Raw genomic sequence first — 16,415 nt, 5'->3', positions numbered from 1 at the left:
TACACTGTTCAGCAAACATTCTAAAGCATTAATTTATTATTGGATTGATTATCTCAAACCATATATTTGAGATATATTTTGAATGAATATTGTTTCTTTTCAATAAAGTTTAACGCATAGTGGTGCCTTGATGAACTCATCAAAGTGGAGATATGAATTTTCAAAAGTTGATGGAATTTCAATACTTTGTGAAATCGTTGCCATTTGAGCCAATTAATATAAATATGCCATCTACATTTTATTCAACATTTAAAATAATATATAATATTTTATCCCGAGGTTAACCGTTTTTAAGATTTTATCAAATTAGTAGAGTATGGGTAGTATTGTAATCAATGTTTCATTGTTTGGACGGACTCTAAAAAATCGCTCGTCCATCTGAAATGATTAGTTAAAGGTAAGGAGTTGAGAGAGATAAATGACTGTTTTACAGCTCAATGTTTTTATAATCCAAACCATCCACAGAAAAAGAAGTTATGAAAATAAAACAAACACGCTTGATTTCTGATAAAATTGTAAGTCACATAGAGTCGTGTGGATCATGTTCCATTTATTTAATTTTATATCGGCAAAACATACTTACTCTCTGTCATTGAGGAGCTTTAAAGCAGTATCATAATTGGCACATCACAAAATTTTCCAACCGCAGACTGTGGCTAATTGGAACAACCACTATTCCAGCATCACACAGGACTAGAACCACACAATTGACGTAGGATTGGAACAATTTTTTGTCCGAATCGCGCTGTCAAAACAACAACATCAACATTTCAACCGCAACCAATTCACAACTTTTTTCTTCTTTGCCTGTCGTTATCCATGTAAATGGATTCCTATAATCAAAGCTAATGACACACATGACACTCTATTATTGGAACTTCATTCCATTCCCAGATTCGAAGATTCACAGCGCGCAGTTCACATCCGTGGACGGTTACGCAAATTCTACGCCTAAACACGCCATTGGTCCTCTGGGAGGCGCCGAGGTAACGGGGCCAAGTTTGGGATCCGCAAATGATGAATGACTTTGGCGCGCGAAGATGATTGATTATCGCAAACAGTGACTGAATATAGATCACCTCGTTGAGTGCAATAAAATCAGTTCGGGAGCAGAAACACTGATCCGTTTACGTAATGAATATTGTTTTCACTGCTGGAATTGAAACGAAGCGCGTAATGTTTGTGAGTAATAAACTAATTATATATTTTAGGTGTCGAGAACTAATACAAATTTTTAATTGGCATTTGACCAGCAATTTATTTACTCCCATACATTCTATAAACAAAACCATTGAACTTTTCTTGAAAACATTGCATTCTTTGTAATCCCGACACCCGGCGAATCCACTTGTGTGTACAGTCGTTATCGGCGCTGCAAATTTAATCTCCAAAAATACAATCTTGCAAATAATTAAACCATCGCACAGACAATGCACACTATCGTTATCTCAGCGTACACAAAACAGAACGTTCGACCAATGGTCGGTGACCACCGGCTTCACTGATCCCGCCAAGTTCACGGTCCCTGACTGCTGTAATACTCTCTTGGCTTCCAATCTCTGTTGACAGACAGAATCACTTGCATCATTCCGACCTATATACGTGTATGTGGTTCACACTTGACCGCGAAATAAGATTATGAATTATCTGCCAATCGATGGTATTCAATCATCGCGTATTACTCTACGAAGACCACGACGACGACAACGACGCTACGTGACAACAACGACCAGTACCCGATGATGACGGCAGCGATTTGTGCCGCCGTTTGAGTGTTTGCCAATCACAATACGACGAACATCACATATTGAGCAATGATTTTGGCGACGATAAAACGGCTGCCAGCGCGATTGGTGAGCGAGAATTAGCGCGGAACGCAGAATTGTCTTAGCGGTTAGACGAGCGAGTGTGAACTGAAGCTCCCGAAACCTCACAGCGGCTCACACGCGGCGTCGTCGGTGGGATTTCACCGTTTAGGATGTAATTCGCGCAGAGCAGACAAAAGGGATGTAACGCCTGGCTGAGTTCTGTTGGTATAATAATAGTTAGTAGAATTGTTTGCAATTCACTGTTGATCAGATAGTTTAAGAAAATTTGATGAGTACTTATATCTATGCCCTTGAATTTGCTAAGGGCAGCGATCATCATTGATCATGAAAAGTGTTAAAAAGGCACGTTTAATTAAATACTTACCTCTATTGAACGTATTTTCGTAAAAAGTTGAAGTTGCGAAGAACCAAAGCTCGAATAATGTTGAAACACGAACAAATTTAGTCGGTTTTAATGATTTTTTAAAAATGAATTGTTTATGTTGAGGCGAATTTTTCTTGCCTTTTTTTAATGTGATGCTTTCAATTTCTTTTCAATGCTTGGTTAGTAAACTTGAAAATCCATTTTATCCCTCCCAATGTCTGCAGTATCCCGACATATGAGAATTCATTGTAAAAACAGATCACAGACCACTGTTGTATTTGTTTTCTGTGAAAAATACATAACAAAAATTGAAGACCGTGTTTGGATTTAGAAGAATTTTATTTTGAAGTTTAATATGTTACAAGTAAAATGCACCCGTGGCCGAGTGGTTAGCGTCTCACATTATCATGCCGGGTGTTCGGGTCCGATTCCCGTTTTGGCCGGGGGATTTTTCGTCAGAGAAATTTTCTTCGACTTGTACTGTGGTCACGCGTTTTCTAGAGCTTGCCCCTCGGAATACATTCAAGGCGTGTTATTTGGCTTAAGAAATCTCAACTAAGTATTAATAAATGACGCTAGTTGATAGTTGAGACGGCAAAAGTTCCACAGGGAACGTTAACGCCATTCAAGACATGTTACAAGTAAACATTATATTGGAGCAGATGAACTTTCTTACAGTATTGTTGAGTTTTATGCTCAGAAATATTGTTAGACTTATCAGTAGTAAAAGTCACAACGAAAGCAGAAAGTAGGAAGAAAATACAGCAACATGAGCTCAGAAACTCACAAGAAATTCATGTGATGTCAGATACAGAGCCTGGTCTTGTCTTAGAGTGTGTCGTGACCAGGCTCGCGAAGCTGAGAAGCCATCTTTGAATTTATTAGCTTCGATCCGAGAAGCACCTTCCACTCCAAAAATCGTACACAGAATGATCTCTCAGCTCGATGCAATGCATCATCCAACCAAGAGAATCAAATTCTCTTGTCTCTCTTGTCTTCGGCTCGGCCTTTGGCAATCAACGTTTTTCTCAAGCGTATCATCTTCCGGTAGATCTTGCGTTTAGGAAACTTTGCGTTTTCCTACACTGTTATGTTAAGTGTACAAGAAGTGGGTTACATACTTTTTATGTCAGCTTTATTTCCCACAGAGTGGTCCAACCCAAACGCGAAATCCTTGAACGAAACGCAAACTTGGATAATTTATTAGAATTCATTAGTGCTGAAACCCGGGAGGAAGATCAAGAAGTGATTGATAGCTGTGGATCACATCGCCAGATCACCTTGACGAATTATGGAGAAACTACGAAAGCATAGAGGGTGAGATTGAGGTTATCGATGATAATCAAATGGGTTTACTGAGCTAGCCAGCAATTCCAAGACTCATATTTCGAGCTGGAAACTGCTTTAATTGGTAAGGTTTCGCAACATGGTGTTAAACCAAATGGGTCCGCCTTTGCAACTAGTGTTGCCATGTTGTCAAATCCATACAGTGTACAAAATGTGAAGAAAAAAGAATTCTCCTTTCAAACGGCCGTCATTTTGTCAAAAAAAAATCAGTTCAAAACATTCAGAAGCCACAGTATCTTAGAGTATGACAACACACCGGCGCTCGCCGCTTAAGTCGTCGAAAAATTCAAATGATTTTCGTCGAAACAAAAAAAAAAAAGGAGGTTGTGTTCAAGACACGACTGCATTGTTGACGTAGAACTACGCTGTAGTTTAATTCAAGTCGCTTGTTTAAAACTGCGGATATTATTATATAATACTACGAAAATTTTGAAATAACCGTTCTATCAGTTTGGTCGCCTTGAAATGTTTTTTTCTATTGTAGAATCATTTGACGATAATTGTTTGATGATTCATTCTTGTGCTCGCAGAATAATACATGCTCTAGTTAAGCGCAGTTGTCATCCTTAGTGGAGAAAGTTTTGCTTCTGGCAAGCGACTAAATAAACGAAATAAACTCTATCTGTTAATCGCAACAACCTCGAAAAGAGTAGCACTGCTTCATTATGATCAACATTAGTGCAAATGCAATCCTAGTTGAAAACAGTTTTGCGACTGGCACGCGAACCCAAATAAATTAATAACTTATTGAATAACTTGGTTTTCCCCATATAATTTTTTGGTGCACAACCTTAACACCTGCTTCACCATAGCGTCAGTTCAATGCATTGGTAACAGAAAACGAACAATGTTAACTGCTTGGAAAAAGGCGGAATGTTTGCCTCAGCAGAGATTCATTACTAATACCCTAGCTTAAATATTTCCCTCCCGCTATGTCCCCTCCTTGTTTATATTTATCATTACGATTGCATAACTTCCACACAATCGTCAATTATAGCATAAAAAAATTAGGCGATTGTTGCATGCACACAATGCACATGGAAGCAGATATAAATGGGGTTTCAGCGTAGCGAAGATGCATTATTTTTAAATACAGAACGAGACTGAAAGTTTGCCTTCCTTCCTTGCTTGAGTCTTTAAACTTCTTCAGTTCATTCGTCTCTAACCTTCAAAAAGGCCCTTGGAAAACTTTACTTTATCCATCTTATCACTCCTCTACCTCCATTGCCTAGAGAATGGCATTCGATCCCTCACCGCCCAGCTCGCCCAGTTATTCAGTCGATTTCCTCATGAAGAATGAAAGTTTGGCTTTTTTAAATTTAAAGCATTTTTATTCAGATTTTTCGTTTTTATAATACATATTTTTACAGTGCAAGTGACACAGTATAAACTTTTCATCTTTGATTCTGTTTTTGATGATAAAATCATACAATTTTTTTGAATGTTCCTAATTTCTAATTCGGCAATTGTTCACCATCTTGATGGTATTGTTAAAATTGAAAGTTTGCCTCCACTTTTTATACTCTAGGCAAATATTCCCCTTCGTTCTTTTTCTTTTCCTTTGTTCACGGAGACATTACATCTTACGATTTATCATTCGTTGCTCGTTATTGACAGCTCTATTCGGGAAAGCACACAAATGGACAGAACAAATGTATGTGGAATGGAAATGCTTCCAATTTTCATCAATTTAAACCATATACAGACTATGGGATTGTAATGTATAGCATATCAAACAAATTTTAGTGATTTTCCGATTGGTTTGGTATGTAAATCGCCAAATTCCGTTCGCGGCAAAAATAGTTATTAACGTTAACTTGATTACATAAAAGTGACCTGTTTTCTGATTTGGCACTCTTAATGAAAGACATAGTTCTACGGCAAAAAGATTGGAAAGCAATCCACAATTTGCCTGAGAGATGGGCGAAATATATAAAATCAAATCGGGATTACTTCGAACATAAATAATTCGAAGTTTTCCTAAAAATGTAATGTTTTCTTCATCGAAAAAAACTGTACAATTTCACCTTTTCTGGGCTATGTATGGGCTATATTCCGAAGACTTTCAGTTCACTGCGAAAAAAGTAATCAATATCTCTATCTTGAGGCGTGAAACTGTTTACAACTACTAGATAAAACTTGTTCAGCTTTTGATGAGCCACTGAAAAAAAATCAATAAAATGCCCGAGATTCAAACTCATGACCTTTGCATCGATGATCCTCAATCGAACCATTTGCTCCGTTAAACCACTCAAAACTGTTATGCCAATATGTGTTGTACAAAAGCTGCTTTGTAGATGAAGAAACGTTTCAACACGTTTCTCTGGCAGATTATCCAAGTAAATATCACTGGTTTAACAAAAACTTTAATTTGGTCTAAATAATCTCTCATACAAAGTATAGCTCACCAAATCATCTTAATAAGCACTCAATGCTATTGTTCGAACGGTATTCAACTGATTTGTTTAATAACAGCTAAACAGCTAATGATTGTTTGTTGGGTAACACATAACTTGACAATTTCGTAGGATGATTGATGAAACAACTCTAGAGTAACCGACGATTTCATGCATCATCTAAGCTTCACAAATGATACATTTATTCTTATTCCTCTGTATTTCAATAACTTTATTGGAGCAAGTTAAATTGCATAACCGTACACTTAAGGGGGGACCCCGATCTGGAAGGTCGAAAAAAACGATTTTTTCGATCTTCCAGAACCTATAGAACCACTTATTTATTTCTGAGTTTCCAAAGATATGTAAGAAGTCGGTTGAATTGAAGTATATAGTGTAGGATATAATAACTATCTTCATTTAAAAGACTGGCCATTTGAACTTTATTGTTCTGTTCAGGCGCGAAATATTCAAAAAACTAAAATTCCAGTGTTTCATAACTATGGAACCAGATGAAAAAACTCTCACTCCTTTACAAAATTAACGTCAATTTCACATGAATTACAATAAGTTTCCAATTCGTAAGTCATCTTTAACTCTCAATCAGTTCAAATAAACCATTCGGGGTGATTTCGACCAGGCTGCGTCATGTTGTAGTGTGTATCTCGTTCTACGTATAGTATACTGCTCGTTTAAGCTCTTCAAATCACTCACACTGTTTGTAAACTGCATTGAAAAACATATTTAAAAATTGATTCGTGCGTGATCATATGAAAATTTAGTACATTTTCCAATACTCGATAATTTTTGTGGGATGATGAGAACATTTTTCAAACGTGGCATACATTTGAATGATGATGATGACTGTGCCGTTTAGAAAATTATGAAGAATAGTGAAAGAACAAATTTGTATGGCTTTTTCGGCAAACTTACGTCAATCTCCCATAAATTTTCGATGAATTCGGTAGTATTTAGTTAGTTTCAAATGTTTCCAAACATATGAATAAAATCGTCTTTTCATGATTTATAGTAGTTTTACAGGATATTTTTACGGATTCACATGTGTTCCCGAAACTTTTGAGGGATGCTGTGATTCCCGGTTTTCTTTCAGAGTGAGCTACACCGTTTTCGCTTTTCCGTGTAACCTAGCTTTTGCTGTAAATTTATTTCGTTTTAATTTCAATTCTTCATTTTTTCAATTACTTCATACATACATAAATCAGTTTGCAGGTGTTAAACCATCGATGGTCGGACGTTTCTTGGCGTTGCCCGAAGTGCTGCCAGTATCGCCAACATGTTTCAAAGGTTTATAAAGTCCCTATGTTTTCATTATTTCGCAAACAATCAAGCACTTCTATTTTCTAGTATAATATTTGGTATTGTTGATCACCTTTACATATTCATTTCACATTCCTTGAGTTGTTTCAAAAGTTGCGGAAGAGGCGTTACTATTGAAGTGCCCTGATTACATTTATTATTTCCGCGTATGGTGGACCTGCTACACTTTAGTTTTTATTTATTCGCCAAACCCCCGGAGGGGCAACAACGCGGAGTTTGATTTCGCTCTGTTTGTTATAGAACAGGATGCGTGCAAGGTCAGCGCAGGCGCGTACGATTCTAGCACGACTTAAATTTAAGTTAGTAAATAAGGAAATAAATGTAAACATTAATTTGAATAAAAATAACCGGGTCAGTCGGGCTCGAGGAAGTATGTTTAAAAATTTGATGCGCGCCGTTTCTTTCGCTGTCTGGTGACTAAAACCATTGTCATGGAGTTTTTGAACTTTTGTTTGGAGCTTAACCCAGCTGACCAGCTGAAAATTAAATCGTCTACCAGAGCAGTGCTGACGGAAAATAAATTGTCGTTCGAGGGGTAAACCCTGTTTAAGAATTAAATGTATTTGCTATCGTTTACTTAAGAAATTATGATTCTGATTATACTTGAGGGGCTCAAAGTGAAAGGGGTGTAAGTGATATCATCGATTTCGCTACATCGGCTCTCTCTTTTGGTCATAACTTAGCTGCAAACCCATTCCCAGCTGTATTTGACGATGTGGAAGATATGTCAGAATTTTCATCTATAGGATTTTTTAGCAAACTCAAATTGGAACGTTTCTGCAGTTGAGTTATTAACCAAAGAAAAAGTTGATGAAGAAAAATCAATCAAGTCACTAACACCCCTTTCCATCTATTAGTACAAGTTCCAACATCAAACCTAGGATCGAAACTGAATAGGACATTATACTAAAGCGGTCAAGCATCAGTTTTCGATAATTTTTAACCCTCCTGTACTCGTGTGCAAAATCATAACACGTATACTCGCGTACGGTATCACAGACCGAAAATTGAACTTCTCTGTAATGTTGCCATTGTGTATTTTTCAGGCTTTATTGGCATTTATTTGACGGAGAGGGTATGATTGAATGAAAAAACTCCGAAAAATATGTTTTCTCCGTCTTTATTATGTTTTAATAGTCATCTAATTCAGCCTCCTCAAAATAGAATAATTTTTGATACTCCAACACAAATAACGAAATTCAAATTTTTCACTGTTATTAATTAAAAGTTAGCAACTGAATATAATTCATAGTGTTGATATCTTCTGAGAAATGAACAAATTATTGATTTCTCGGTCTGACAGACCAATGCGCGAGTGTAGGAGTGTTAAAAATTGCGAGGAACATTTCTAAATATATTATACGCTGATTTGGTTTCATTTGGTTTCAGTTCATTCATTCAGTTTCATATTGATTCTCTCTAATCCTCCTGATTCAAGTTGCATATTGTATCAAAAAATCGAATTCACCCCTGCCATTTTGGTTCATCTCATGTGTGGATGCTACAAAAAAATATTCCGCGCGAGTGGACTATGTTTACTTTTACTTCGTGATCTCGTTGTTATACGCTACTTGTAAACATAGTCCATGATGATGATGATGACGAGGAGGATGATATTGCCGACTACTCGACTAGCTTTGTATCACCATCTCTCCCGAACTAACACAGGATTTTGGCTGGCACATGTTTGGAAAAGTGCGTGGGACTAGAGGTGCGATACTTGGCAAATGTTTTGAGATGGTTCCCGAGAGGAATAAGAAACAGCAATAAAACCTCAGCAGTTGATAGGTTATTTTGTAAACATCAGCTGCTACTGAATGGCTGCCATTGATGTGGTATGTGTAAACAAAACTTTGGCCAGATATTTTGTAAGTCAGTACGAGCAACATCAATTATCCAGTTAAATACACAATGTTTGTTCAATTGGGGCACCGATTGCCAATCGATCAGTTTAATTAATGGGATCTCTCCCACTTATCTCGTTTCAAATTAATCTTCAAAATCGTGGTTCAGATAAATATCTAAGAACTAAGTTTCCCCTACAAAACCACATCTAATCGTGATTGAAACCGACGTAAATGAACCTAATCAATCAATCTTACATGTTCTGATATCGCTCTCGAACTATTTTTCTGAGTGTACCAAGAAACAATTTAGAAGCAATTAAAAGTATGATTGAAACCATACTTCACTTCGACGAGACTATACAATTATTTTACTAATCCAAATACCGCTCAGAAGTCGACCGGTTGAGACCGCGGTGTTATGAAGTATCCAACCGCAGTCAAACATAGCGCTTGTTTCGACCGCCTGACGCGACTCTGCACCTGTTTCAATCCAATAATGTCTGGCGTTTGTGCGGATTGCACTATTCCGGACGCGATAGAGTGTTATTTTTACACCAACTGAGAAACATTTTTGAAGTTCAGTGTCTGCCGATTGCGATGCTGCTGTTGATGCTATAAATTGCGAAAATTTATAAAAAAGAAAATTTCCCTCCCGACAATAAAACTGTCGCTTCTTCTGCCGGTGAGGCGCTCGTTTATCTCTGAGTGTGGGTGGGTGAATTTCATAGTGATGATGATGAAAGGTTTCCGTTCATTCATTCATTGAGCTGTGCACGTGCTACTGGGGATGGGCCAACGTATATCGTTTCCTCAATTCGGAAAATCTGCCATCGCTGGTCGGAGGAGGGATGCTGTGCAACTTTTAATTGATTACTCATTCCAAAAATCCACTAACTAAGCAGGAATGACCTTTTCGTCGTAAATAAGAGATTTTGATTCAATCGTCGGGTTCGATATGGTGAACGGTGGCTTTTCTACGATCTGTATCTGATTTGTTTATCTACTTCCAGCACCCTCCAGGGGCTTACGGTCCAAAATTATGATTGATTTCGTTTGTCGACTTGTCTTTCCCGTTCAGTGGAATCAATTGATTTCAGATTCGATCAACATGGATTCAATTGGATTATATAGTCTCGCTCGCTTGCTCGGCAAATTGGTTCCTTTTAGGGACGCGATGAGTTCGTTGTGTCTCACAGAGGAAAGGTTGGTAATGGATGAACACAGAGTGCTACCGAAAATGAAAAACATGCTCCATTCATACCGCGGATTGGAAAATAACAGACAAATTGCACGGAGACGTTCCGTACTCTCATTGATTTATTGCTAGCTGTTGTTTCCACATTGACTGTGGGAGTTTTGTTTATGTGTATTCAATTCCAACGGGTTTGAAAGTTTGAGTTTTGGAAAGGATGAAGAGTTCTGTAAGATTATGCCTCATCGTTGTGCAAAAATCGTGAGCTTTTTTCCCACAATTGTAGCCTTTTTAGACAAACTTTTTTTCTCATGCGGCGTCTTTTTAACTTACCGCCCATATAATTATCTCAATTTACCTCTGATACCTCTTTACAGTTTCGGCTCAGTTTGAAAACGCCATCCCAAAGCATATTGACAAGTTTGTATGGCAAACTAGCAAAACCATGTTTCTTCACCACTAGGAGCGAGATCAGCGACCATTACGCGACATCAAGGTCGGAGAAAATTGAGATTTTTGCAACTGATTATGCAGAAATGCTGCTCGCTGGCAGTAGCAAGATCTTTTAGCAGAAAACAGGAATTGCAAGCACTCTGCTTTTACGCCACGGACGATTCAACAAGTTGTTATCGGGCGGGGCTTATTTTGAAATACTTCCTGTCTTCACGGTGTCCGTTCACACAACATGTGTTTGTTCTCTGCATTTGCATTTCAGTAAAGCCTGTTTTTGGGCGTTTTTAATGCGATTTTTTTATGTGTAATTTTTTTGTGCGGTATTTGAAAACAAAATGAAGTCATCGATCATTTTTTTTCTATCTTTGATATGTATTTCATCGCTCTACATAAGTCCTGGTCAGATACTTCCCATTCTCATGTTTTGTTTTGTTTGTTTAAAGGTGTCAGTAGGAGCATATTGAAAGGAGCAAAGAGTTTATTTTATGATCTGCGCAAGTGAGTAGGCCGCTTATTATTGTGTGAAAAGGAAATCGAATGTTGGTCACGAATAGAATCATTAGGATTTGGGTTATTTCCTTAGGGAAACTTTTTTTATGCGGTCTCTATCCACCGCATAAGAAAGTTTTTTTTTTCAAGTTGTGTTGTGAACACTATTTTTGAAGCTACTGTTGAAGTTTAGTACGATTTTTTGTGCGGTCCCTATCCCTCGCACAAAAACAGGCTTACCTGTATATAAAAATAGTCCCTCGTCGATATATGCAATCAATGTTGATCCTTATTAACGGTAAGGTTAGGTAAGTACACAAATGGGTAGAATGGGAAGATATATGGGAAAATGGTAATACTTCCAGTTTTCATCAACTATAATCATGTACAGACTAGGGGGTTGTAATGTATAGCATACCTTAGATAATTTCCGATTCAATTGGTACACAAAACATCATAATGTCCTCGCAGCAAAACGTCAACGTCAACATGGAAACGAGACCTGCTTTCTGTTTTGGTACCCTCACTGAAAGAGGTAGTTCTAAGTCAAAAAGAAGGTTTCATAAGTTCAGTGTAAGCAAGAAATTATGTAACTAATTCTGAATAATTAATTAATTAATGCATAGGATTCACTGCCAGTTTCCTATTGGTCAAACAAGAATCCAATGAAACAGTGGAATTCTGAGAAACAATAAGCAATAACACATTTTACAATCGGTTTATTTTAGCATAGAGAAATTCCATCCCAAATCAGCCGATTTTTACACGACCTCTTCGATTTTGGGATGGCTTTCATTTGATTCCTGGAACGTTCTTGTAGGACCTTTCCATACAGAGAATTTTTGTTTGAATGAAAAATTATCCCTTCGTCTTTGATGTTGAATTGAATAGTTCAATAAATAGAGCAATTCCACGACAAATCGTCCGGCCGCTGACCCGAATCGCTGCGTTTTTTTTTCGAAACTTGATACTTATGATGAAAAATTGTTGAAATCACCGTTTTTATTATGATACTAGCTGACCCGCCAAACTACGTCCCGCCCAACATTTGTTTTTTGTTAATACCTCCAAACATTCACGTTTTCATACTATGAGCAAGTTCATGGGTCCAATCACAGAACTGTTCATTAATTGATTTTCTAATCGACCCCGCTGAATTTACCTTTTACTATAAAATTCCTAGTATTTCTAACAAAACTCATCATTATAATATCAGATTATTTTCAGACACAATTCTCGTTCAAGATTTTTAAACCTCTTGCAAATAACATGTTTCTTATTGCCAGATCGAATTTAGAGAACTCCCTTCGGGCTCGAGGAAGACAACCCAATGTGCCGGTGAGAGATGTGTTGGCTCGGTTAGACCTTGATTACATGTCCCATATATATGTTTTCCTTAAAGCTATCGATCTTCGTGTGTGATTGTCCCTATATTCGTATACCCTCCTTTCCTTTCTTTGCGGGTAATTCGTCCCCTTGATATAAATAGAATAATAGTAGTGTTCATCAACATTGTAACGAGTTTCTTATATTCCAGCCTTCTCCTAAAAATATGTCACCCTTCTAAACTCGAGTACACCGCGAGTAATCGGTTACCCACCTTACTAACTATAGATGTAAGAAAATTGTTTGTATATATAGTTTTAAAATTTTATTTAAGAATTCGGCTCCTTTAAACTTAAGTAACTGAGCCTGTAAAAATAAACGAATTAATAATAATAATAATAATATATAATAATAAAAAATAAAATAACATGTTTCTCCGTTACATGGAATAAATGTTTGATACAGAAAATATGATAGAAGAAAGACAACCCTAAACCGGACAATTGTTTCCTCGAGTTCTACTCTTATCAACACATTCGGCGATACTGTTTTATTGGTATAGATAGAAGAAGATATGGGAGTGCGTTTCATTACATTAAAATCCATTGCCAGTTTCGAACACAGATCAATTTCGCTAGCGCAAACATTAAATGGACTAACAGCACTTGTCACTATGTAATTGTAGAACATATGGAAATTTAATTTTACGAATTATCCCTTTTCCTTCAGAAAAATCATAGAAACATTTTTCATACACAAAAACCCTCACATCCCAAATTGTGCTTCATTAGTTCTCGAGTTATGCAGAAGTTTGTGTTTGTGTGCCCCCTGTAATTTGTGTTTCATTTGTATGGCAGCCCCCTCTTAGGGAGGGGGTGGAGTGCTTAACCACCATTGAAACATTTATTGTACCCTAAACCCTCCATAGGCTTAATTTGGTTCCATTTGCTTGATTAGTTCTCGAGTTATGCATAAATTTGTTGTTCACTTTTATGGCCCTTAGAGAGGGGGGTGGAGAGTCTAACCACCATAGAAACATTCATTGCACCCTAAAACCTTCACATGCCAAATTTGGTTTCAATTGCTTGATTAATTCTCGAGTATTTGTATGGCAGCCCCCCTTAGAGAGGGGGGGGGGGTGGAGAGTCTCACCATCATAGAAACATTTATTGCACTCTAAAACCTCAATATGCCAAATTTGGTTTCATTTGTATGATTTATTTTCGGGTAATGCAGAAATTTGTGTTTCATTTGAATGGCAGCGGAGGGGTCTCAAACTATCACGAAAACCTTCCCCGGCCCCAAAAACCCCTATATACCAATTTTCATGTTCAGTAGTTTCCGAGTCCATAAGAATCAGACAGACAGACAGAAATCTATTTATTTATACTTAGACTTTATACTCTGTTCTCCTGAATTTTTTTGTCAAGTGTATTAAAAAAAATCATTTTAAGTACACTATTAAAAATGTTATTTTAAAATTGAATTTAATAGGAACAGCTTTTATCAAACTCTGAGAACTGGGGTTCTCCATGAAATATATATAAAAATATTATATATATATATATATATATATATATTTCATTATTTTGAGATATAATAGTTTTTAATGATAACACAGCCAGGGTTGCTAATAATATTTTTCAAAAAAACAGGAAGATCGATCGTGAAAAAAATAGAAGAAAACTGGATCCTGTAAAATCGCTTTATTTTAATAACATTCGCTTTGTTTAATTTAAATTATTTTTTCCATTCCAAAGCTTTAGAAAAAGAATTTCCTTTGAAGATTCCTGTAGTATTTATATGTAGTTCATAAAATGGCCAAATCCCAAAATAACGTTTCTCACCGCTCGAACTTCACTGTGAAACAATATTAGAGGATCTTTTCTTGTAGAACCTCTAGAAAATACGATTTTGTTTGAGTAAAAATCGAAAAATCTCGTATTTATTGCTTCATGTTCAAAAATCGTTGATAGAAGATCGTCGCAAAACTACTCCATAATGAGATTAATTGAGGGACATAGGGACATGATTTCTAGTTATAGATCACTGCATCGAACCAAACTTCGATCTTCTGCTCTTCTTATTTGAACGCAAATTTTTACATTTCAATAGTGTTTGTTTTGACCTTTTTCGTTGATATCTTTTTCACACTCACGAAAAATGTAGAATAGAAGAAGACAATAAATCAATACATAATATAATCTTTCCTCCTGTTTGACGTTTCTGCTTGGTTTGTTTCAGCTCCCATTCGCTATTATTTGAATAGCGGCTGACGTCTCCGTGTACTGATTTATGCAGTGGTCTATTCATTAGAGTTCTGCAATAATTTTAGGTTACGTTGTACCTGATAACATACACCATAGCAGATAACAAATATTTCTGAATTGAGAGTTCTAATAAAAAAAAAAGTTTTACCCAAGTGTATCGTAATATCTGAAAATAAATACAACGTTTAGGCAACCCGATCCGGGTCGAATATTTCGATACCTCAAAAAACTGTGAATTAGCATTAGATACGAGGTAAAATACTAAAAGAAAATATCGTAAACACCATCCCACAATATTATTCCATTATTAAAATAAGCACATTCAATACCAAAACAACACAATATATTTCTACATTGTGAATTTATTTTACGTAAAATGAGTAGAAGCATACATATAAAAAACTGAATAAAACTGGATAGTAGTTTTAAAAACTGGAATATTTGAAGATTTAACTGTTTGACTAGATCGCGGAAAAAAACTGGAACATTGGCAACGCTGAATACAGCCATTCCATGCCAAACCGATATAGTGATTCTCAGATTTTCATGAAAAGAAGTAGACTTGTTCTTTATCGCAAACAACTAGACCCGTATTTTTTAGTTTTTCGTTAGGGCGACCATTTCCGTTTTAGGGTGGTCCGGAAAATCACTTTTTATTTCACTTTTTTCTAAAATGACTCTTTTCAAAAATTAATAACTTTTGAACAACTGAACCGATTCTAATGGTCGATATGTCCAATTAAAATTATCGTCTTTTTAGGAAAAATACTTGAGGTGCAGGTTTTTTCCCCATTCTCAAAAATTCATAACTTTTGAACTATTAAGCCGATTCAGATGATCGACATATTAAATTAAAGCCAATGAGCTTGAATTACATTTGCAAAAAAAAAAATTAATTTCGTTTTCATGATTATTGATTACATCTGTTTTTTATAGTTCACATTGTTTCGGGACCAAGGGCGCTATATTTTTTCATATTTTTTCTTGAAATCTGAGGTTTTCTTTACATAACATATCCACAAATCAGAGATGTACTCTTTTTCGTTTTAAAGTTATGATATTTCAAAGTTAGCATGTTTTTTTTATCTTTGTTCAATATTTATATGCGGCTCTACTGGATATATGCAACTAGAATTCAATTTATTCGCTAGTGTGGTATTTTTTCAAAGAAAACTAGCTGAAGTGCTTTAATTTGGTTTGTCAATCATCTGAATCGGTACAGTAGTTCAAAAGTTATGAATTCTTGAAAAAAGTAATTTTAGGAAAAAAAGAGATTTTTCGGACCACCCTAAAACGGAAATGGTCACCTTAACGAAATAATTAAAAAATACGGGTCTAATTGTTTGCGATAAAAAACAAATCTACCACTTTTCACGAAAACCTGAGAACCACTATATCGGTTTGGCATGAAATCGCTGTATTACTATTGAAAACTATTGTATCTCAAAACATCCCTCTCCCCTTCGATATTTTGTGTGAGATTTTTCAATTTTTTTTTTATCCCATTTATTTATTTAAGGCCCATTAGCATTTTAGCTGTAACAGAGCCGAATTTTAATCGTGT

The 16,415-nt window shown here is 36.2% G+C and overlaps 1 protein-coding gene across 2 annotated transcripts in view; it reads right to left on the bottom strand.

Annotated features, from left to right (window-relative positions):
• The window catches only part of LOC129770253 (adenylate cyclase type 2), a 177,247-nt gene extending 175,350 nt beyond the window's left edge, over positions 1–1,897 (bottom strand). Inside the window, exons 1-2 of one of the 2 annotated variants that reach the window (XM_055772963.1) lie at positions 1,595–1,897; positions 584–845 (exon numbers count right to left, since the gene is read on the bottom strand). The gene's annotated coding sequence lies outside the window, so the exon portion shown is untranslated. Of the gene's footprint in view, positions 1–583 lie in introns of both variants that reach the window. The other variant, XM_055772962.1, reaches the window with a different exon arrangement.
• Positions 1,898–16,415: the final 14,518 nt, after the last annotated feature.

This window comes from Toxorhynchites rutilus, chromosome 2, assembly GCF_029784135.1.
Source record: "Toxorhynchites rutilus septentrionalis strain SRP chromosome 2, ASM2978413v1, whole genome shotgun sequence".
NCBI classification, from domain to species: Eukaryota; Metazoa; Arthropoda; class Insecta; order Diptera; family Culicidae; genus Toxorhynchites; species Toxorhynchites rutilus.
The sequence above is the reverse complement of the archived record's forward strand: the minus strand, read 5'-3'. Positions and strand labels throughout refer to the sequence as shown.